At 39.8% G+C, this 22,339-nt stretch overlaps 1 long non-coding RNA gene across 1 annotated transcript in view; it reads left to right on the forward strand.

Moving 5' to 3' along the window:
* LOC307175730 overlaps positions 1 to 21,853 on the forward strand; it is a 143,731-nt gene extending 121,878 nt beyond the window's left edge. The window contains exons 3-4 of the long non-coding RNA XR_013824440.1: positions 7,452 to 7,528; positions 21,715 to 21,853. This is a non-coding gene — a long non-coding RNA (uncharacterized lncRNA). The remainder of the gene's footprint in view (positions 1 to 7,451; positions 7,529 to 21,714) is intronic.
* The last annotated feature ends 486 nt before the right edge of the window (positions 21,854 to 22,339 follow it).

Raw genomic sequence — 22,339 nt, forward strand, 5'->3', positions numbered from 1 at the left:
GAGGTTTAAGTCCCTCATCCTTGTAGTAAGTTTTTGTGTCTTAGGTCGTCATGTTGAGTTTTGTTTCTGGGGGAAAAAAATAATGAGAGCACTAAAGGTTGAACTTTAGAAGTATGTAGACGGATTTTTCTGATGTTTGTTTTGAACTTCTGTTTCTGGTTTCTCCTGTGGTATATACTTGGTCATTATTTTAAATGCTCTTTCTGTCTCTCTTTCTTAAATTTTTGCAGAAAGGATTGTTGTATCTTCATTGAGAAGGATTTCAGAATAAAATGTCTCGGTGCACTTGCATTGATACTGCATCAATAATGCCTTTGTTCATATACACTTTTGAAATGTGCAAATTTACAACAGAGAATATTTGATACAAAATTATACTTAGTACACTTTTTTCTCTGAAACAAAGTAAAGTGGAAATAATTTCTGAGATCGCAAAAACTACCATTGAGATCCCAAATCTGACAGCTCACTAGGGTAGAAGAAATCTTTTCCGGGGGGGAAGAGGGTTATCAACACAACGATATGGGTTATTTTTATAAACAAAAACCATATCAAAAAGATGCTTCATATATTCTTTTTGGAAAGTCGAAATGCTGGTCATGGCTACACATAAGGGAAAGAGTTTGTGGGAAGTCCCAAAGATATTTAAAATGATAAGTACGGTATTTATAATCTTGTCTTTAAATATTTAGAGAATTGGAGTCTTAAAAAATGATACAGTTCATTTTTTGATAAATTCAGATGTCAGGAGACTCTTCAGAAAGTTAAAGAGTGATATTAGAAAAGGCTGAAGAAGGAGAAGGACTTAAAATGAACCTTGAACAAAATTTTGCTGAAGGATGAGTTCAGTGAAATATTACTAAAGGATAGAGAAAAATTTCAAATACCTTGATAAACAGTACTTGGCCTCATGTTCCTTTCATCCTCACAAGGCATTTGTTAAACATGCTTTGGTTTGATACATGTGGAAATCATAGAAGTCTCCTAAAGGGGTATACTGAGCTTTTCTTTCAATTTCAAAGAACAAAGCAGCTAATAGGCAAAGTGTGTAAAAGAACTTCTTCAGTATTTTTTTCTAAGAGGAAGTGGCTTATTGTCAGAAAAGTTACACCAACTCTTATCTTATGCCTTAACGAGCACTGCAAAATCGCATAAACTCAAGGGAAAAAAATTGACGAAGAAACCTTCAGTATAATTGTGTACACTGTCTTTATGTTAGGGAAAAAATAAATAAGGTCCAGGGAATAATCAGATTCAGAGTCTAAAATAAAACTGAAATTAGACTTTCCCTAACTTTTGTTCCCCTTGCAAATATCATCTGCATATTATCCTACTCTTATGTGTGTAACCTAAGATTGCCAGTGATCTCTTTTCTCCTTATTCTAAATATTCAGTTACTCAGTGGTGATTATGTGGCCTTCTTGGCTTACCCCAATATTAGATTACTATAGATTTCTTGTGCCAAATTAGCGGAAATCACTGTTGCACATAAGAGTGATTCACTCTTTTTTAGTTGTATTTATGTTATCGAAGCAGCATCATTTTAAGCTTAAGAGCTTTTATATTTTAAATTTGGATATACTGTACCTTGGAGAGCATAAATAAGGTAGTTGTATTTAAAACCTTTCAAAGTACACTGGAACTTTTATGGAAATTCTAATTTAGTTACGTTTAAAGGAGTCTTTTTTTTTTTTTAAGAGTGGCCATTAGTATTCTGCTATAACATCAGCTAGTAAGATTTAAAGTTTCCTGGTTCTTCTTAACTTAGACATTTTAAGTGCAAATTAACTAGAAAAGAATAGAAAATGCTAGGAGCTGTCCATGGTAGCATGCTTTTTAAAAAGTTAGATTTATAAAATGCATATCTGCATACTCTGTGTAATTGGCTTTATTACCATTTTAAAAGGTCAGGATTAAATTCTTATTAGATAAATTAACCCGGCATATACGGTAGTTATTTGCAGGTAATGTAACAATCTTATGCTTACAATTCAATTGCAAAACTTTAAGCTTCCATAATGTTAATGAATGTTTCTGGTTGCAGCTTTAATGTATTTATGAGTAAATAAACAAAAATCACAGGCTACTAGATATGTAATTATTTAGGTTGACATTAAAAGAAAACCACAGTGCAAATAGTTTCCATGGTAGTAGGGCAATGCGAACGAACATCAAAAAATGTAACTTGTATGACTTTATTGCTCTTGAAATTAATTCTTGTCCTTATGTGACCTGCCATGTCTGCTATAGAAATCCAAAAGATCATAATTGTTTGATATGAAGTGCAAAAAGAATAGTTAAATTGAAAGTTTAACATCATGAAATGCAAAATCCCAAGCGGTATATAAACATTAAAAGAAACTTTGGACTGCTAATCCTAGGAAATGAGTTTTATGGATTGAATTCAACAAGGCTTCAGAAATGGTTCCATCTGCTGCCTAGCAGCTGGTGAAAGGATAAATTTAATTCATTAATTCATTTGGAAAAAAGGATCCAAAGTAGTAAAGACTTCATTGCTCATAATGCATATAGGTGAAAACACAAACTGAAATCTGGTCCAATTGATCATCCTAGATAATGAGCTACATTTTGTCTTCCCTTTTTTACTAAAGGTCTTAGTGACTGAGTCAATACGGTGTTGATTTTTATGACAATAACCAATCATTTCCAATCATTTCAATGATAAAAAAAATCAGGGAAATTTAAAGTGAGTCACGATTTTTAATCGAGGGAACTGTAGCATTACAAATTATACGCGTTCTCATTTTGTGTATGTGTATGTGGGTAGCAGTGTGTGTGTCTATGCTTACACTATATACGTACCCCTACTCTAAATCATATATATCCCGAATCACTTCAATGAGCTACTAATATTAAGTGGCATCCTCCCCTTTGTCGAAATATTCAGACTGACTTAGTACTCGAGTTGAATGCAGGTAGAGCCTACTTCAGATTCAGAATTCATATTTACTCAAAAGTTGCAAGGTTCAAAATAACACTTGTTTTATTTTCTCCTCTTTCTACACTTCGAACTAGTTACTCCAGCCTCTGTTTTTACCCACACGCTGTAGAGGTCTTCAAAAGATAAAAAAGTTGTACTTGAAGTTGTCTTTTCCCAACTCCTTTTCTACGTTAATCATGTTGACATAGGACACGGAAAAAGATCTGGTTGGCTGGATTGCACGGGACTTTTTAGTATCTTCATAAAAAAACGATAGAGGTTTCACGCCCAGCTTCTTGAATTGTTTACATGTAACCAACACGATGAGGTATTGAAAAAGTTAACGTTGTTGGATTCCCTTTAACTTATAATCGTATTGGTGGATTTTTTTTTTTTTTTAATCTGCTGGCATCTTAATAAGAGCGAGTTTCCCCTTAGACATGTATAGCTCACCTTCCCCGGCAAGGTAAATGTGTCCTGGTTGCTCCTTAATTGATTATGATAGAGGTAAGAACGCCCCTGACCTGATTCAGCAGCCAGCAGCCATTCAAACCCTTCTTTTCGGATGGTGATTTCATGAATGGTTTTGGTCTTTTCTTTCTCTGTGGTCATAGCTCACTGTGGTGGGTTTGTTTGCACCCTGTGGGTTGGGTTAAGAATCAGGGTTTATGCATTTACTTGTACTGTTGCATTGTTTATACAGCTTTGGTTTAGTTTTGATCTTTTTTCTTTTTTCTTTTTTTTTTTTTTTTTTTGCCTTTGAGGCTCTTCCACAGTGTCAGCTGCTGACTGATAGTAGGAAAAACGGCCTCGTGGTGTGAATGAAAGGGACCTAGCGGTTGGTAAACAGAGATAAGGAATAAATAGAGCACAGGCAAAAGGAGATAGTTCTGCGGGGCCCAGATTGCTGCCAGTCTGTTCAGGGGAGATGCAGAGCCTGTCCTTTTCCCAGATTAAATTAGTGTACGAAATCTCCAGTGACCTCCTCCGCTTCTCCCCACACTCTTTAGCCAAGCTGAACAGCCTCTGCTGTAAAGGGTTCATTTTATCCAGGGACTGGCTGGACAATAGAGCTCTCCCTGATACTTATGGACAGCTGTCGTCATTCACCGTGCTGTCAGCATTTCATTTTTCATAAGAGTTAAAAGCGTTTTTACCTTGTCACGGAAAGAGGGCAGGAACGTAACTTTGCCAGTTCCAAGGCTGCTCGGGCAGTGGGTAGGACTGGGGCAGGGGCAACTTCGGAGTCAGGAGAAACTGCTAAAGGATGCAGCGCTTTCTGGGTTTGCTCATAAGATTAAACTGAGACAGAAATTAAATTTCAAATCCGGGTTCCTTGCTCGGAGGAAATATCTTTGATGCTGAAAGTTCTGTTTTAAAAAAATTAAGGTCACCCATGCCAACCAGAGAATTCCTCTCCGCCTGCTCTGCCCTTGTTTTGGCTAGAGATGCATGCATTTTATTACCTGCGAGGAACCACCCTTCAACAGGAAGCCTGCAAGATACCTCGGGAGTCTCATATTTTTCTCTCTCTCTCTTTTTTTAGTGATTTACTGCAAATATATTCAGCATTTGACTGATTAAATAGACCTTCGGCAACCTTGAGGGTCACTGTGTAGAGTATGTACATAGAAAATGCATCAGCCCATTGTACCCTGGCAGCTAATGAGATTGGTCGTTAAGTAAATGACACAAAGCCTACAAAAAAAGCTTAGCAGCTCACTAGAGTATCACAGAGTGTCCCTGCACACCACACAACGACACAAACACTGGACTACCCTAGCCCACCCCTGCTTCATTCTGCATTACTGCTTCCCTGAGGTCATCGCGAGAGGCAGAACAAAGGCTAGGAGGTGCGGGTAAGTCAGTCTGGCAATTAAGCCCCAGGGAGAAAGTAGAACAAATCTTAGCCTAACCGTGGCGTTGCAAGTCCGGTTCTCGACAAGTAGGTCAGAATGGAGGGATTTTGCTATCCCTCCTGGAAATACTGCTTCAGTGATCAAAGCTCTTATGTTGCTGTTACGGTTGTTTCATTTTGCCATTTCATAAAAGTTTTTACATTTCAAAGTCGGGTGTACTCCAAAATGCAAGGGAACTTGAATTGGAGAGGTGGGCTATTGGCTGGAGAAAGGGGGCTTCTGCAAGTGACGACCGTTCAGGTGTGTGTGCAGCTTTGAGAAACTTTCAAATGCATGAGGTAACTCTGATTTTAGTTAGTCCTACTGCTTTTAAGACACAGCAGAAACTGGGGTATGAATGGGTGCAGTGAAGTTCTTTCTCGTTAATATAAAATTGTTCCCTCCACTAGTATGTATTTAACAGATGTGGGACAACCGTTTCCTCGATCAGTATCTTAAAAATCAATCAATCAGACACAACAAAACAAGGAGATAATAGCTCCTCTTTTTCTGTGCGTTCCAGTTCTCTTGAAGCTGCAAATAAAATCATTGCTGTGAATCTGTAATGCTGAGTAGGATTAGTGGCTATTTGCTTGCTGTACTTGGGGGAAAAAAATCAAAGCTATTTGACACTGAGTAGCACGGGGGTACTGTGTCCCTTGAAAAATGCTTTTAGTATTGAACTATAACGTCGCAGGATCCTTTTAGAGAAATATGGCAACAGGAAGTTGCCAGAAAGTCTTATTTGCCTTGCTGAAATGTCTCTCTGCCTTAGACGTGTGTACTCAGAGGCTGTTTAGTTCAAGAGAGAATGATATTGTTCCACGACGTTCAGGTAAATTCCATATTTTATTCTAAGAACTGTCAGCTCAGTGGATTGTCCACGGTTTAATAAACTCTGACACTCTCACTGAAAACATTTTTTAAAGTATTGTTAAGTGTGCTGTTTTAAAATGGATGGATTCATAATATCTGTGTCAGGATTCAATTTTTGAAGACACTGTCATTTAATATCATAATGGCATGTCATCTGTTCATGAATTAAAACTCTCCATATTACATAGAAACCAGTTTGCAAACTTGCATTACTTGCCCGGAAACATTTTTATTTATGTGAGAATATGGAAATATTATGATACGGAATAAATTGCTTCCTACTGGTATTTATGGGAGATTCATAATAGTTCATAATATGGTCTGGGTGACCAGAGGTCACATACTTTTTAAATTTTTTTGTCTTGAAGTACTTTTCTCCTTTCCCAACGTTCATTTTCTTTACATGAGTCATTTAAGACTGTATGTGTAGAGTATATAACCGTATTATGTATTACAAACTCTAAGTATTATTTTTATAGCAACCAGAATTTAGAGGGAAATAGATTTTGTGAAGAAAGTGGTATAATTGTGTCTCGTTCTTTCAAGTAAACTATATGTAGGGGAGAGATACTTTGATTTTACTCAATTCAGATTTTTCTAATATGTCATCTCATCACCAGGCCTTTAATGGGACAGAACTCGTGGAAAAAGCAAGCTGTCTGAAAGTGGCTACTCGTGCAACCTAACGATTTTGGTTTAAGGCAGAGTTATGCAACTAGGTCATCCTTCTGGGCGTTCTAGGTGCATGAGGTCCTCTCTCTGTGCTGAACAATTTAAATCTGAATCTTGTGACGTATAATTTATTTTTTCTACGGGTGCTCATGTTCATCATGTTACTACAGGAGTGAAATGTTCAGAAAACGCACGATCCTTTCGGACGGCTATACGTATTTGACTGCTGCCCTCCAGTCCAGCGAACGGTGGGCAATCTTGGCCCAAGTCTGTTAGCTGCATCGCTGTGGATAAAACTGAGTGGGATTACTTTCACAGGGATATGACTGTCACCCTTCAAAATAAAATGGGGCTATGTTGTAATTAAGATCCCAGGGCACAGATCCTTACTTTTGCTTTACGTGAACTTGTTTTCACCAGTATTGGTCTTGAATTGGAAAAATGTTTTTAAAAATTTAACTGAAAATACCTGAAGAAAATGGTTTTATCTGCCGTATAAATTGCTTCTTCAAAGAAATGTGAGGAACTTCATTTCTGTTGACAGAAGGAAACTTTGTTACTTTTATTCAGATTGGTTTATTTGAAAAATAAGTATTATGAGTTCAAAGGATTGTGTGACTTGCTGTGGGTAGTACAGGGAGCTCATTTCCAGCCCTAACTACCCACCATCTAAGCAGAACTATGACATGTTTCCTAGAGATAAGGCCGTCGTTATAAGTGTCATGTGAGTGACACCAAGTGACCAGAGAATCTACCCCACTCCCTTCCCGAGTTTATATGTTTGAAACCTGGCTCTTCCATTGACCAAATCTGTGGTCCTGGATAGTTATTGAACTTTTCTGGGCCTCAGTTTTCTGGTCTGTTAGATGGGGCACAGGGTGGATAAATCTTGCCTTATAACTTCTGTGAAAACTAAATAAGATAATGTAAGTATTTGAAAAGCTTCTGCTGCTTTAACTTTCCCTTGGGGCTCGAACCAGTGAGTGGCCCTGCCAGTATCAGGTGAAGATGCTTCCACGTTTGCCTCACCCTTACAGAGCTCTTTCTCGTGTGTTTACTTTCAGAGCCCTCAGTTTTGTGAGATTCCTTGAAAGACTGTGAAAACCATTTTACATGGCTGCGTGCTCATATCGAGTCTAAGGTAACAAGTTAAAAATACCAAATGTATATTGATATGTCATTAGACTGATTATGCATAGCTTTACTAACAGCAGTCAGGTGTATGCTGAAATTTCATTACATTTCAACTGTCTATAAGCAGAAACACTAAATTTCATTGCAGTGAAATTGAAATTCATTTCATTTCAGAACGGAATATCCATAGTTTAAATATTTAGTTAAAGCAAAGGTCTCTATCTACTACTGTTAGGTTTACTCCTCATTTTTTAAAATTAGTATCTTTATTTTTTGTCCCTTTGAGATTTATTTCATAAGGTTTTGACTTAGATTGTTTCTTTTAATTGATACTTTGATTTGGTAAAACAAAATTTTCTTTTTCAATGACATTATGATTGGAAAATATTTTATTCTATGAACTATTTAAAGAAACTTGAAACTAGTGGACGGCTAAATATTTTAAAATTTCATTCCAGTGAACTCTAAGAGACACCCAAGTGTCTTTACAGGTATTTGAACGGTATTTTGTCAAATGTAGCATCAAATTTATAAACTTTCAGGTACGAGTTTGTTACTTTTTTGGTTTAACTCTTCAGATTCTGATTGTAGGAATGTTTATTCTGATGGGTTTGACCTGTACATTTAAGTTGCAACTCTGTGAGGATTTTGTTGCTGAGAAGAATTTCTGATCTCATGTATCTCGTATCCACAGGTAAATTGCGTCAACCTCAGAAACGTGAATGCGTTCAAAGTCTTACTAGTGACTTATTTATACTACAAAGTAGGATTAACTACAAAAGTATAATAGCTTTTGAAATCAGAGCATTTTCATTTATTTGACTTAGTGTAAATACGAAGGTATAGAGGTACTTGCACAATATATGTTCTCCAAATATTCCTAAATATTATATTTGTTGGTGTATCAGAGTAAAATACCTATTAATTGATATGCTATTAGGACGAAGAGTTACACTTGGTATTTCCATGAGAAGATATTTACATCATGATTTCATTGCCAAATAAGTATACCAGTATGGATGGTACATTTTCTCCACCTTTTCCGAAATTTACAAGTAACATAGGTAGTTTAATTTAATTTCCTAAATTTTGAGTTTTTCCTCATGAAGGAAACATGGCCCAAGGCCAGTGTGTAAACCTTGCCTCACCCTTTTTTTTTCAGACGTGTCATATATGTGTCCAATTTCTATATGAGGGAATTCATGCTTGGCACGGGACAAAACTTAGTTATCCGGACTTGCAGTGTTAGGCAGAAGCAGCCGGAAATGAAATGGTTAATTATTTAAACAGAATAAACAGTATTTTCATTCCTGGCAAGTAGATTACAGAGAATAAGAAAACAAAAAACGAAAAATTTTGTTATTGAAAAGCTAATTTGTAAAGGAATACCGTCAGCTAGGAAGATGCATCTACCGTTTGCTCTTTGGCGTCTGTGGCATATTTGGTATGAATTAGAATGAAGGTATTTACCTCTTTTAAATTTTCTTCTTTCAAATAACAAACACTGGTCAGGAATGAGTCTTAACATTTCTATGCTGAAGGGTGAAAAAGGGGTGAGGGTGAAATTTGCTCATGGAGAAAATGGAATCAAGGAAAGACTGACGCTGACAAAATGACTACTCCAGAAAAGGGGCAAACCTATTATGTACAGAGCCCTTGACCTTTTTGTGTGTTAAATATACCAGCGTCTACCAAAAGGGTTAAACAAAATGCATTCTGTTGCATCTGCTTACTAAATCCCTTACTTTAGTAGAAATTCAAATTTTGTAAAGATTATTCGTTTTATTGATGCATATAATTATAATAACAAGCCATCTGCTGATTTGGCAGGCATGGTTAAAATTCTCCAACTCTCATAACCTTTCAAGTACTGTGCCCTTGGGACTCTATTTCACTTTTATATTTTGGAAAACATGTAGGGACAAATAAGGGCGGTCATCTACAGAATGTCAGGCCTGAGGAAGGGAAAGAATGGAGATCGGGGTACCGTGGTGGGTACTTTTCATGGTAGAGGAAGTTATTTTTTCCTTTTCTTTTTTCTTTTTTTCTGCTTCTGACTCCATGAAGGATTGTCCTAATTCTATGAGGTATTTAGGAATTTTTTTCCTAGGGATTAAAGCTCTACCTTTTCACTCCTGAAAGGCAGTTTCTAAGTCTAAACAAAACAAACGAATAACAGACCTTTCCGAATATTGCTTACGTTGGTTTTCACAGGTAAATGGAATCTATTTCACTGAGACCTTTTGAGCTAATAAAATATTCCACTGGTTTTATTTATCTGAAATGCATTCGGCTGAATTACCTTCCAGCCATAGATTTCGGATTGTAGAACAGTTTGTACATTTTGATGTGGATCTTTGGTTTGAAGGTCAAATTTCCAAGCGTTTTTGTAGGAAATCACGAGCTGATTAGATTTCCCGTGGCAGGAATCTTCTGGTAGCCCTTCTTTGCTCCCATAAACAGTTGGAGTTTGGTGACATCCCATGCCTGCTTCACTTACTTCCTTGGGACTGTTCCTACATAATCGAACCTGGTCAATCCCAGAGATTCCAACAATCAGATTTTGTGGTTGGAGATGGTATATAGGCCGTATCACAGCAGACTGCAAGTGAGCTGAGGGGGACGGACAGAAGCCGTGGGATCCCAGGACTTGGCTTTGTCAAATGATGGGAACACACACCTCCCTCCTTCCCTCTCCCTAACACATGCACGCGCTCACAATCAACGCACACCTGTTAAGTCGGCAACCCAAGAACTATTTCTTAGGTTTGGCCAATAAGAAAAAGAACTTCTGACGCGAACATTGTGCGCATGAATCTCTTCGTAACAAGGCTGACGTACGTGACGACAGTAATAAAATAGCAATCTTTGTCCTTCACCAGCGCGCGCGCTGTGCCGGCGCTGTGTTCGACCCCTGCACGCGTTACGTGATGTAATACTTGTAAGATTTCCCTTCGTACCCCTTTTTAGCGGATAAAGCAATTGAAGCTGAGGCACATTCAGGTGCTTTCCCTGAGGTCACCAGCAGGCTTGAGGCTTGAGCCCAAATCTAACTGTTCCCCAAATCCATGCTCTTAATCTCTTTCTCTGCTATGCGGTCTCTGGGCACAGAGGTTAGGGAAAAACAAACATTGTCAGCGACATAGTGTCCAGTGACACTGGGTCCCGTGGACTCTGGGCTCTACTCACAGCCAAGTATGGTTAAGGGTTGAATGATCTTGACTCGACCAGTTGCTTTATTTTGAGAACATCTGTCACATTCCGGGCTGAGCTTGGTGTCCACTGGGGTCCTTTTCGTTCCTCAAATTCTGTAACTCCATGAACTTTATAATGAAACATCCCAAGATTTGAAAAACAGTTCACGGACAGCTTGTCTTCAGTATACCTAAGACGTAGATGTTTAGCAGGCCAGTAACCTTGGTATCGGAAGTAGCCTGTTCTAAGAACTGTATGCGCTTTAGCTCTGAGACTAAACATCACATCGAAGTTAGACATTTGCCAAACAGCCAGAAATCTTAGGTCTGTGAGCGTAAGTACAGATACGTGGAAACACCTGATCATTGCATTCTTCTCCTGAGAATTTTGGTGTCGAGCGGAAGACGTTATTTTTTTCTGCTATGATAACAATACGACACTGACCTGGTGTCAGCCAGTATTTTGAGTCCAGAGAAGAATTCTTTTCATTTTAACCACAGTCACAACCAGAGCAAAAGCCAATAGGTGAGGTCTGCCATCATCCCCTTTCCTAGATGAGGAGACCCCCCCTGGGATACGGAGCAGCCTGCCCGGGACCCAGGGCTGCAGGTGAGAGCCCGACCGACCCCGCCCGGCACTGTGGCCTCAGGCAGCGTGGGTTACACAGCCAGCCTCTGTGCTCCCCTCTCTCTGTGGACTTGTGAAGATTTCGCTTTGCTTAAAAAAAGGTTTGGAAACATAAATTACGGATTACAGATATGTTTAGACTCATTGTAGTATTTACTTTTGCATTTTAGATCTTAATTAGGCAGTTACTATTATAATACTCATATAGTTTCCTTAAATTATTATAGAAGATTAACCCAAAAACACTGTTTAATCTTTTGCAAATACCATGTTGAAAATATAATACCGAGTAAAAAGAGTCAAGTTAATGAGATTTGACAAAAATCCTTTAGAAGAGAAACTGTATTTAAAACAATTTTATTCTTCTCAGTATCTAGCATAGGAACTTTGAACGTTGTGAGTTCCAATGCAAAAGTGTTTGTTGAAATAAAGAATCTAAGGATGAAGAGTTTTAATCACAATGGAACTCTTCCTAGGTGTTGTAGATACCACGTGACGTTCACAGGAGATTAAAATATTTTATTCCAGCTGGATATGATTTAAGATATTGTTTGTATTTATAGTTTCCAAGAGAGTGAAGGAAGAAATGTAAATATCGTGAACAGGTTATTTAGGCTCTCAGTTGACTAAGAAATATTGTCTAGAAGGTTCCAGAAGTATAGACAGTGGATATAAGACGTGGCACCTGCCCTGAGGGACTTTATGAGCCGGAGCAAAGCACGGTGGTGTAGGTGAAGCCTCCAACCTTGGCTGCGTCATTGTTCACAGAATGGGGGGCTTCCCCATGGCCGGTGCAAAGATGAAATAGGCCACGGCCACGCGTCACCTCACTCTGCCACTCAGCCCTACTGTATGTGGGCCAGAGCACCTCACCAGGCACAGTCAGTTTTATTTTCCCCTAAAAGGTAAGGTTATGGCCTAGAGAATAGAATGACCACCTTTGCCTAGCAGTAGCCTCAGGGAAGAGTTCATAGAAGAGGCATTTAAAGGGTCTTGAATCCATCCATTCAACCAACTTCTTGAGAATCTACTATGTCCCAGCATCTCTGTCACGCATGGAGGGTACAGACACAAGTATTGTAAGAGCTCATACCATAGCAGGTGACACGGGCAAACTGATGTTCACAGTCCCAAGGGGCCCATGTTATGCAAGAGGCAGCCCCAGGGCAGCCATTTGAAAACCAGTCAGGAGTCGTGAATGACAGCCACGTGGCTGGGATTACAGGTGGCTGGGTAACCAGGTGAAGAGACTCAGAAGGAAGAGGTTATTTAGAGGAGAAGCTGATGTACATCTTGAATGCAAGACAGCCAGGTGGCGATGCTGAGTATCCAGCTGATCTGTGGATCTGAGATTCAAGGGCAAGATCTGAGACAGAGAGATGGACGTTTGGACGTGGTTTCCAAGGAGAATGCACGGAGTAAGAAAAGGATCAAAATTAGCAACTCCGGGAAATCTCAGTGTTTGGTGGGACGATGGAAAAGGGGGAGCCAACAAAGGAGGAATGTAGAGAAGGCTGGAGAAAGCCGGGATTCAGGGAAGACAAGGACGTAACTGGCTTGCTCAGGAAATAGACTGACGATGCAGCGCGAGACACGTCGGCTAGGAGGTCACTGGTGGTCTTTCCAAAGACGCTCGAGCTGACTTGGGCTGGGAGCCAGGTGGCCCTGGGCTGTGCAGGAACGGTGTGCTGAGAACAGAAAGCCTCTGGGGATTTTAAGAAGTTTGACTCTGAAGAACAGAGTTAACAAGATATAGGGAGAAATGTGTTTATATACTGAAGAGCAGGAACCAGAAGACATAAGAAGGCTGGAAAGTTTGAAGATATGGATGAAAAACAAACTAGATCGAGTAGGAAGCAAATGTCATAGAGCCCAGTGGAGAGCCTACCGTCAGAAAGCAGCAGGGAACTGTCACCCTAAAACCGGAGCAAGGGAGAGAGGAGAGGCTGCAAATAAAAGGCTGTCCTGCATGTATAAGATGAGATATGGGGACCATTCAGAGTAGGTAGGAGTTGATGCAGATAGAAGGTCTGTGCATGGAAGGATGAGACATTAGGACCATTCAGAGTAGGTAGCCCCCAAAATTTTCTGTCAAGTTAGGCAGCAAAGTCCTATTTCAACTCTGTGTGGAATGGTTTTAAACTGTAAGTGCCTTTAACATGTTAGTTTTTATTAATTATTACATTTACATCATATTAAAAACAACAGGTTCTACTTCGCTCCTAAATGTTATGCATAATGGATATTGGCATGGAAACTCAGAAGACTGAAGACAACCAGAGGAGCTAGGGCTTCGAGCTGTCTTAGAAGATGCAGACGATTAGGAAGGGGGAGGGGAAGAGGAGAGTGTTCTCGGTCTGGGGCTGATGTGGAAGAGGTGAGCAGGGGGAGGGGGAGGGGAGGGGTTGGCTTCTCTCCACCCAGGATTCGTGAGGACATTGGGAGTGATGCGTTCGTCTCGTAGCAGGCAGCAGATCCATTTCTGTTCTTTATCGCTCTCCTTTTTGTACTTTTCCTTGATTTACGCTGAAGACGCAACTTCAAGGCTGTCTGTTGCTTTACCACCTCCACCCCAGGGAGGTCCACCTGCCCACGCCCAGATGACGCCATGACCTGGACACTCACTTCCCTGCTTTCTCACCTCTGCTCGCAGCTGTCCGAGGGCATCCTATCCCACTTAAAGCAAAATACAGACTCCTCGCTGCGGCTCACGGGCCCAGCCGCTCCGCGGCATGTGGGATCTTCCCGGACCGGGACACGAACCCGCGTCCCCTGCATCGGCAGGCGGACTCTCGACCACTGCGCCACCAGGGAAGCCCTCCATCTGTTTTTTAAAACAGCTTTATTGAGATATAGTTCACATGCCATACAATTTACCCATTTAATGTTACAGTTCAGTAAAGTCTGTAGTATATTCAGTTATGCAGCAGCTTTAGAACATTTTCCTTCCCCCCCAAAAGAAACTCTGCACCCCTTAGCCATCACCCTCCAATGTTCTCTCTGCCCCAAGTTCTAGGCAACCACTTACCGACTTTATGGTTTCGTAGATAGGCCTGTTCTGGAAACTTCATAGGAACGTGAGAGCATCATGTGTGGTCTTTTGGGACTTTTCTTTCACTCAGCATGTTTTCAGGGCTCGTCTCTGTTGTATCATCTATCAGTGCTTCACTCGTTTTGATTGCCGAACAATATTCCATGCATTGGATAGACCACATTTTATTTATCCATTCATTAGTTTATGAAAATTTGGGTTGTCTCCACTTTTCCACTATTATGAGCAATGCTGCTGTGAACATTCATGTACAATTTTTTGTGTGGACGTATGTTTTTATTTCTCTTGGGTATGTACCTAGGGGTTGAATTGCTCTATTATATAATAACCCTATGTTTAACCATTTGAGGAACTGCCAGACGTTTCTCCAACACAGCTGCACCATTTCACATTCCCTCCAACAGTGTAGGAAGGTCCAATTTCTTCACATCCTCACCAACACTTGTTATTATGTGTCTTTCTATTATAGCCATCCTAGTGGGTGTAAAGTGGTTTCTCACTGTGGTTTTGACTTGCAGTTCCCTAGTGACTAACGATGTTGAGCATCTTATCATGTGCTTATTGGCCATTTGTATGTCTTCTTTGGAGAAATGTCTGTTCAAGTCCTTGGCCCAATTTTAACTGAGTAATTTGTCCTTCTATTATTGAGTTGTGATCTTTTTTATACATTCTGGATAGAGGGCTCTAACTCTTTTCAACCTAGGCACAGTTCTTGTACTCTTTCTTAAATGAACAAAGATGATTATTACTTCAATTTAAAATACCCCCCATCTTTTATTTTCCCGTAGCGCTTATCACTGCTTCAGATTGCGCTGTACACGTGTTGTTTCCTTGGTTCTTGGTTTGGCCTCCAAGAATATAATCCCAAGAATATCATTTCTGTCTTGTGCATCCTTGCTTCTCCATCTCCTCTCTCATGATGATGAAAGGTTGCTGTGATTAAACACATGGACCTTGCAGCGAGAGTCCCAGGGCTGCTCATCGAGAGCTGGGTGACTCTGGGAAAGCACTTGACTTCTCTGTGTTTTAATCTCCTCATTTGAAAGATGGGAAAGATTAATAATCCCTGATTCACTTAATTGTTGTGCAAAATGAATTACTATATAAAAACATAAAGCATTTACAACAGTATCTAGCACAAAGAAATAATAGAATGAAAAAGTCAACAGAGATTTTTGAATGAAAACTTCATGAATTTTCGCACTAACAAAGAAAGTGGTGTGTTAACTTTCCAGGCTTAATCAGCCTCACCAACACATGTCCTCACCATGACCAGGCACGGTTATTAATTGGGTACCACCTACCTGTGGGCTTTGCATGAAAACTGATCTCTTTGGGGATCATGGAGTTTTATAGAATTTGTACTGTGTGCCATGCCTTTTATGAGTGACATCTCATGAGTCCTCACAGCTCTAGAGGGAGGATCTGTTATGGTATCTTTTTAACAGATGAAGAACCTGAAGATCAGGGAGGTTAAATACAGACCTGAGATCACAGAACTAGCAAATGTTAGAGTTAGGATTTAAATTCAGCTTGGCGTCACCCTTCTACACCTGCTGCCTCGGGCCAGGGCTCAGGGTCTCCTGTCATCAATAAGCATTTCCCAGGTCATTATCACTGTATTTCCCCACATGTGGTTTTATGGTTTTTACCGTATTTCAGAGTCTCCATAATCTTAACACGCATTACTGATTGTCTAAACATTCTATCCCATTATTTTCAGTCTAAATGCAGCACAGAAGTTCTCATTCCTTGAGTTCATGGGTCTTTCCAGGGTTTGCTCAAAGAAAGACGTACAGTACTACACGGCAGGAGAAACTCTGGCATCGCACATGGTCTTGAGCACCAGCTCAACTTAAATTAGGAATCATGATGTCACCCTCCTTAGGCTGTTGTGAGGCTTAAATAAGACAATAAGACCGTGAGATGCCTAGTCTGGTGTGTGAATGAACATCCAGGCACGACTGATGGCAGTGATAGCTGAGAGCCTCGTCTGATTTTGTGTTTACGTCTTGCCTCGTGCAGATCACTTCAAGCATCGTCCACCACTTTCTACTCCCCACCACCTCCTCATTCTAATTTGAGATCAGCATGTTGCTTAGCGCATTCATGATAACTAATACTATGTTTCTTCTATTACCTTTTAATTTTATTTCATGATATTTTAAGAACTGCCCAATTAAGTTTCTTTAGGCATTTGTAACACGCCAGTCACTCTTCTATTTTTAACATATGACTGAACTGGCAGTGACAGTCCTTAAGCTTTAATTCCCCCCCACACTTTGGGTTAACATCAATGGTTAGGAAGGTTATTACTAGTTATTAATAGTTACATACGTTTTCTGTCCATTTTTAATTTGCAAAGTTATTTTTAATTTGTGAAGTTAATCTCAGTTCACAAGTAAACTGTTCATAAGATTGTTATTCTGTACCTCACTAGTTTTCAGATATTAATAATCTACGTTAAGTGTTACATTTATTAGTCTTACAAGTTAATCTACCCTGTATGTTTTCACCAGCATAACTTTTTGCTACATGCTCTGGATACTTTCATACTTTATCTCTAGATATTTGATCCATTGTTTTCCTAAAATTCATATCCCAGAGGCAGGGCCTTGGTCACAGTTCCCTGTTTTCTTAATAATTGGGCAGTGGTCCTCAAATAGTCAGCACTCTCACTGAGCTTCTGGACTATGGAGAAAGCAGGGAGGAGGTTGTCCCGGCCCTGCAGGAGCCTTCAGTGAGCAGGCGGAGAGCATGTCGAGGGTGATACATTATGGGGTTAGGGGGGCTTCCTTTGGGAACACGGAACCACGCTTGGGAGGAGGAGTTAAAAGGTGAGAGGAAACCCATCCAGGTTACTTGGAGGCCAAGTCTTCATTTCATGAGCATTCTCATTACTCACTTTGAAAACACACTGTATAAATTAAGTCTTGAAAAGCAGGCATTCTGTAGTTCTTCCAAGGAATTTTCTCCTTGTACACTTTTCGAAAAATTTAAAGTACCCCCAAAATACGTAGTCTGTTACCTCTGATGGAAAACTAAGATCAGATTCCCTCAGTAACCTGCCACAGATAATGAAACACTGGAATCTAGAGAGAAACCAGCAAAAACGAACAAAAACCAATAAAAATAACAGACCGGAATTGGATACGCACAGGACAAAGTGCCTGACGTGAACGGTCCTGACCTCTCTGTACAACCAGATGTTCAGATGACCGAAGGCTCTTATTTAGTCTGATTCATTGTAACTTAAAAACCGCCCAAGCAGAGAGATCGGTTAGGATCTTGACACAACAGTCAGCCGTAACAGCACCGTGCACAGCTGACCTGAATTTGTAGGATTATGAGTTCTTCTCTACTCAAACTATACACCCTGATGTTTGTGCTTCTGCAGGAGAGAGCTTGTCAAACCCATCAGATGGTTCTCCCAACTTACCAAGAAATAAACGCGGCACCCTCTTCTCAAAGATTTTCATTTTATTGCCTCTTTGCTTTGTTCGACAGAAGTATCTGTGCTGTGAGAGGGGCACACACCTTACACCTCTCTCCACTCTACAGGACTCCACCTGTTTATATAAACACTTTTCCCGCTTCTCCAGAAGAATAGGTGCTTAGTGAAGATTTGAGCGAATAAGTTAATGAGTTCATTCAATAATACTGTTCTATACAGAGAAGGTTGGTTATACCGGTATTAATCAAATTACTTATTTGGGACATTATCTTGTATTTAGATGAGGCTGATACTTTTAAAATAGCTTTGTTAAATAAATATCAGTGGGGTAGCAAGACATAAGAGGTGGTGAGAATTCAGAAGGGGCATTGATTCCTTTAAAATTGTTCTCATTTGTGAACAAACTTCTGGTTATGGGGCGGGGGAGGGGGAGGGATAGATTGGGAGTTTGGGACTGACACGTACACACTGCTATTTTTAAAAGATAACCAACAAGGACCTACTGTATCGCACAGGGAACTCTGCCTAATACTCTGAAATAACCTAAATGGGAAAAGAATTTGAAAAAACCGTTCTCATTTGCTTACTGCTGTTTCTTATATTGAGCCATATTCTCCCAGCTTTACTGGAGTGTTGTTTAATAAGCTTATGTTTCAGGACACTAAATAGTTTTTCCTGGCCTGAGCACATCACTGCTAAAGCACCTAACTTCTGCTCCGTGAGTCATTTTCTGTTTGGAGAATCACCCTCCATCTCGTTACTAAAACACTCCTCAGCAGTGTTTCCTTCTACAATTTATTTTACTACCAACTGCTTGTACTCTCCTAGTTCTAAAATATGTATTCCAATGAACAATGTTGACAAATGACCTCGTAAGAGCTTTGCCACTGAGGTATTTACCAGGACAGCGACGCACACTTATTTTTAGTATCAGACTAAAAGGTGTTTTCATCCTTCGAGAAGTTTTCGGGATAATGTGTTCTTCAAAACAGCCATCGGCACGCTTCGCATAGCGTCCGTGAGAAACTCGCTGTGCCGTTTAGAAATAAGTCCGAGTTTACTAGGGCTGGTAAATCACTGAACGTCTCAAGGAAATACGCATCATTGCTTGACATGGAAATTCATTTTTATGATATCATTTTTCATTAATTCATCCTCTTCTTTTATTCGCTTTGGGCCAGTTTAAATGCTGTGCGGTCTTAGATCTGTAATTTGTGAACTCACATTTGATAAAGGCACCTGTAATGAAGAAGTACATAATTGCTGTTCCTTTCTCAACATGAACGGCTTCAACTGAAGGGAAGATCAAGTTCAATAAGCTATAAAGTGGTTCTCAGAATGTACTCCAGGGATGGGCCAGAACGTTCACTTTTTATCTGTTCTTCTCTATCGTGAACTATTAAATACAGAGCAAATACATAGCTCTAGAGTAGAGTGGGGAAGTGCCTCTGTTCCATGTGGATGCAGGGGATGTAGCCTTTGGGATTGGAGTTCTTCAAAGCCTGTATTAGTGACTCTCTAAGGCAACGGTTCTCGAAGTGTGGTCCCCGGGCCATCAGCACCTGCATCACCTGGGAACATGCTGAAGAGGTGCTGTCTCAGGCCCTCTCCAGATGACCCTGCAGGTGACTCTGGCGCTGGTTGATGTTTGAGAACGACTGCTCTGACACTTTGCTGTTCAAAGTGTGGCCTGTGGAGCAACGGGAGCCCCTGGACCCTCATTAGGATTACAGGACCTCGGGGTGTCGGAATCAGGACCTGCACTTTAACAAGACACCCAGGTGACCCTGATGCCTATTAGAACCTGAAAGCCACTGACCTAAGGGTTAGAGCAGGAAACCTACAGGGGAGGGTACCTGCCATTCAGGGGCATTTGGGAGGCTGTCAAAGTGGGATCAGTGGATGCTTTTTTTTCACTGCCCGAAATATATTCAAACACCCTAATTCAACTTATTTATATTAGGGAACTGTGGGAATAACCCTGAGAGTACAGAGAGAAATGCTTGCAGATAACAGCATGAAAAAAGAAAAGAGTTCATGTGTTTTGCTTATTTTATAAAGTAGTTAATAGGTCATTCAGCCAACAAAATACAAAACCACTACGAAATATTACCTTTAAACCTTAATTATTTTCAAGGCAGTATTACCCATTAAATGTTCCCTAGCTTTTTATATTGTGATTTCTATTTTTTAATTTCTTCTGGTAGAAGTTGTTAATTTTATTCTAGTGTTTACCTTACATCAATATATCAATACTTCCATTTTCTTCTTTATTTCTCTCCTTTTTTAAAAAAAATATAATCTTTTACTATCTGCTTTGTATATTTTAAATGATATACTTTGAATCCCAGTTATTATTTATACCACTTCGTACCAGTGATTTCATTCCATTTTCCAGTTTTTCTGTCCCTTGTCAGAACAAAAAACACTTACATAGTAATTCCTCTATCTATAACTCCATCCTTGTTTGTCTTCATTTTGCAGTTAAATAAATGAAATTCTGACCATCTATCTTTTTGCCAAAACTTTCAGTCATCTCTAGTAGAGGGCTTGGCAAACTACACACATTTTTGTTGAGCGAGATCAGTGGATACTTTGCTCTTTGTGGATCCCTCTCAGTTCCCTCTGGAATAAAAAGGGGGAAGAGATGGGTAAACCTCGTGGCTACAATGTTCAAAAATATGTAAAGGCACCCTGTCTACATTGTGAGATGGAGAGTAGAACCATGATATGAGTAGCAGAGCTGTTAACTGGATAATAAATCATATGTGTACATATATACACACACACACATATACTCATACACACATATACAGACCATATATATCAATATATCCCACAATGACCTAGACATTTTAAGAGAAAGCATAGTTTTCAAGTCTAACTTTTTTTGAAAACTCAATTTTCTAATTCACTTTTCATGTACAAATAAATCCAAGATGTGTTTGTGTCTCTCTATCTTATTTTCTACCCTCGGATTTAATTTTCTGGAATGCATCTTTTTAGAAAGTCTTTTTACCAGGGAAGGAGGTTGCAAACTTTCGAGTCCCGCCTCCTCCCCACAGGGTCGTTGTTACAATGCTGAGGAATCAGTAAGACAAAGCTTTCTGTGGAGGCCGTGAAGTTTGCCTCTTTCCAGGACTCGGCATTTTCCATCTTCTCGTGGTGAAGCCAGTGGCCTGGGCAGAAAAGAATAGTTGACCAAGTAAAATCTTATTTGTAAGAATATTTTTAGCGTGGAAACACATGAAAATGAAGGGATCTTTTTTTAAAAAAAGGCTTTGGAAATCTTTTGCACAACAAACACCCCCATATGTAAATAGGACTGTCACTAGCTGTTTGTCCACAGCGAGGCCTCCAGATGAAGCAGGGCTGTGCTCTGACAGGGACAGCTGACTCATTAGCAGAGAGCAGTGAAAGGTAATTAACCCTGGGAAAAGTACAGCTGCCGTGCGGGCTGTTCCTTTCTGTAGGATCTGATTAGAAATTAGTGTTAAACCACTGATTCTTTTTTTTTTTTTTAAGAAAAAAAAAAAAAATGACTGTCATTGATAATTCACTTTCACTCTCAGGTGTGTCCCCAGAAAAGGTTCTCAAATGTACTTGTAGACAAAAGGACTCAAATCTAAAAAGCATTTTCTGATCACAGTAGACACCTGTTTTTCTTGTTGAGGGGGAGTTCTTTCAAATGAATATTATTGAACTATTGAAGATTGGTTTGTGCCCTGATCCGTTCTCCCATAGTCAGTATGTAAATTACTTGAAAAGATTGTTTTATACAGTTAATAAGCTGTAGATAATTACCATTTAATTAAGTTTCTCTTTTTCTTTCCATTTTCCCTCTGATGATGCTTCTCGTCAGTAGCAATGGAAACTCTCCAGTTCAAATCCAGTGGACGCTAGGGAAGGTAAGTGAAGACTATTTAGAAATAAACTTTCCCCCCCAAAAGAGAAGTATCCCTAACTTTTCAGTGGCCTTCTAAAACTTGAGAATTTAAGGAACTTGGTTTTAGGGGACAGCCGAAGATGCCTGATTTTGTTAATGTTGGTCTCATCCTGGTCATTTGAGTCACAATTGTGTATTTTTTTTTGAGAAGTGTGTATACCTGTTCATCTTGATTTATGACTTCACTTGTCTCATATGAGGAGTATTAATACTTTAACACAGTCAGGATTTACATATGTGGCTGAAGAATGTGGTGGGTAGCATAATGGCGGCCCCAAAGCATCTGTGTCTTAATTCCTGAAACCTATGAATACGTTACGTTACATGCAAAGGGAGTTGATTAAATTGCGAGTCTAGAGATGAGGAGATTCTCCTAGATTATCCAGGTGGGCCCAGCTAATCCCAGCGACTTTCAGAGAGAAGCAGATGAATGAGTCATGCAGATGCAGCCTGAGAAGGACTCAATTCCACCAACCATTTGAAGAAGGAGGAAGGGATCTTGGGCCCCAGAATGCAGTGGCTTCGAGATGCTGAGAACGGCCAC

The sequence above is a fragment of the Stenella coeruleoalba genome (genome assembly GCF_951394435.1).
Source record: "Stenella coeruleoalba genome assembly, chromosome: 17".
NCBI classification, from domain to species: Eukaryota; Metazoa; Chordata; class Mammalia; order Artiodactyla; family Delphinidae; genus Stenella; species Stenella coeruleoalba.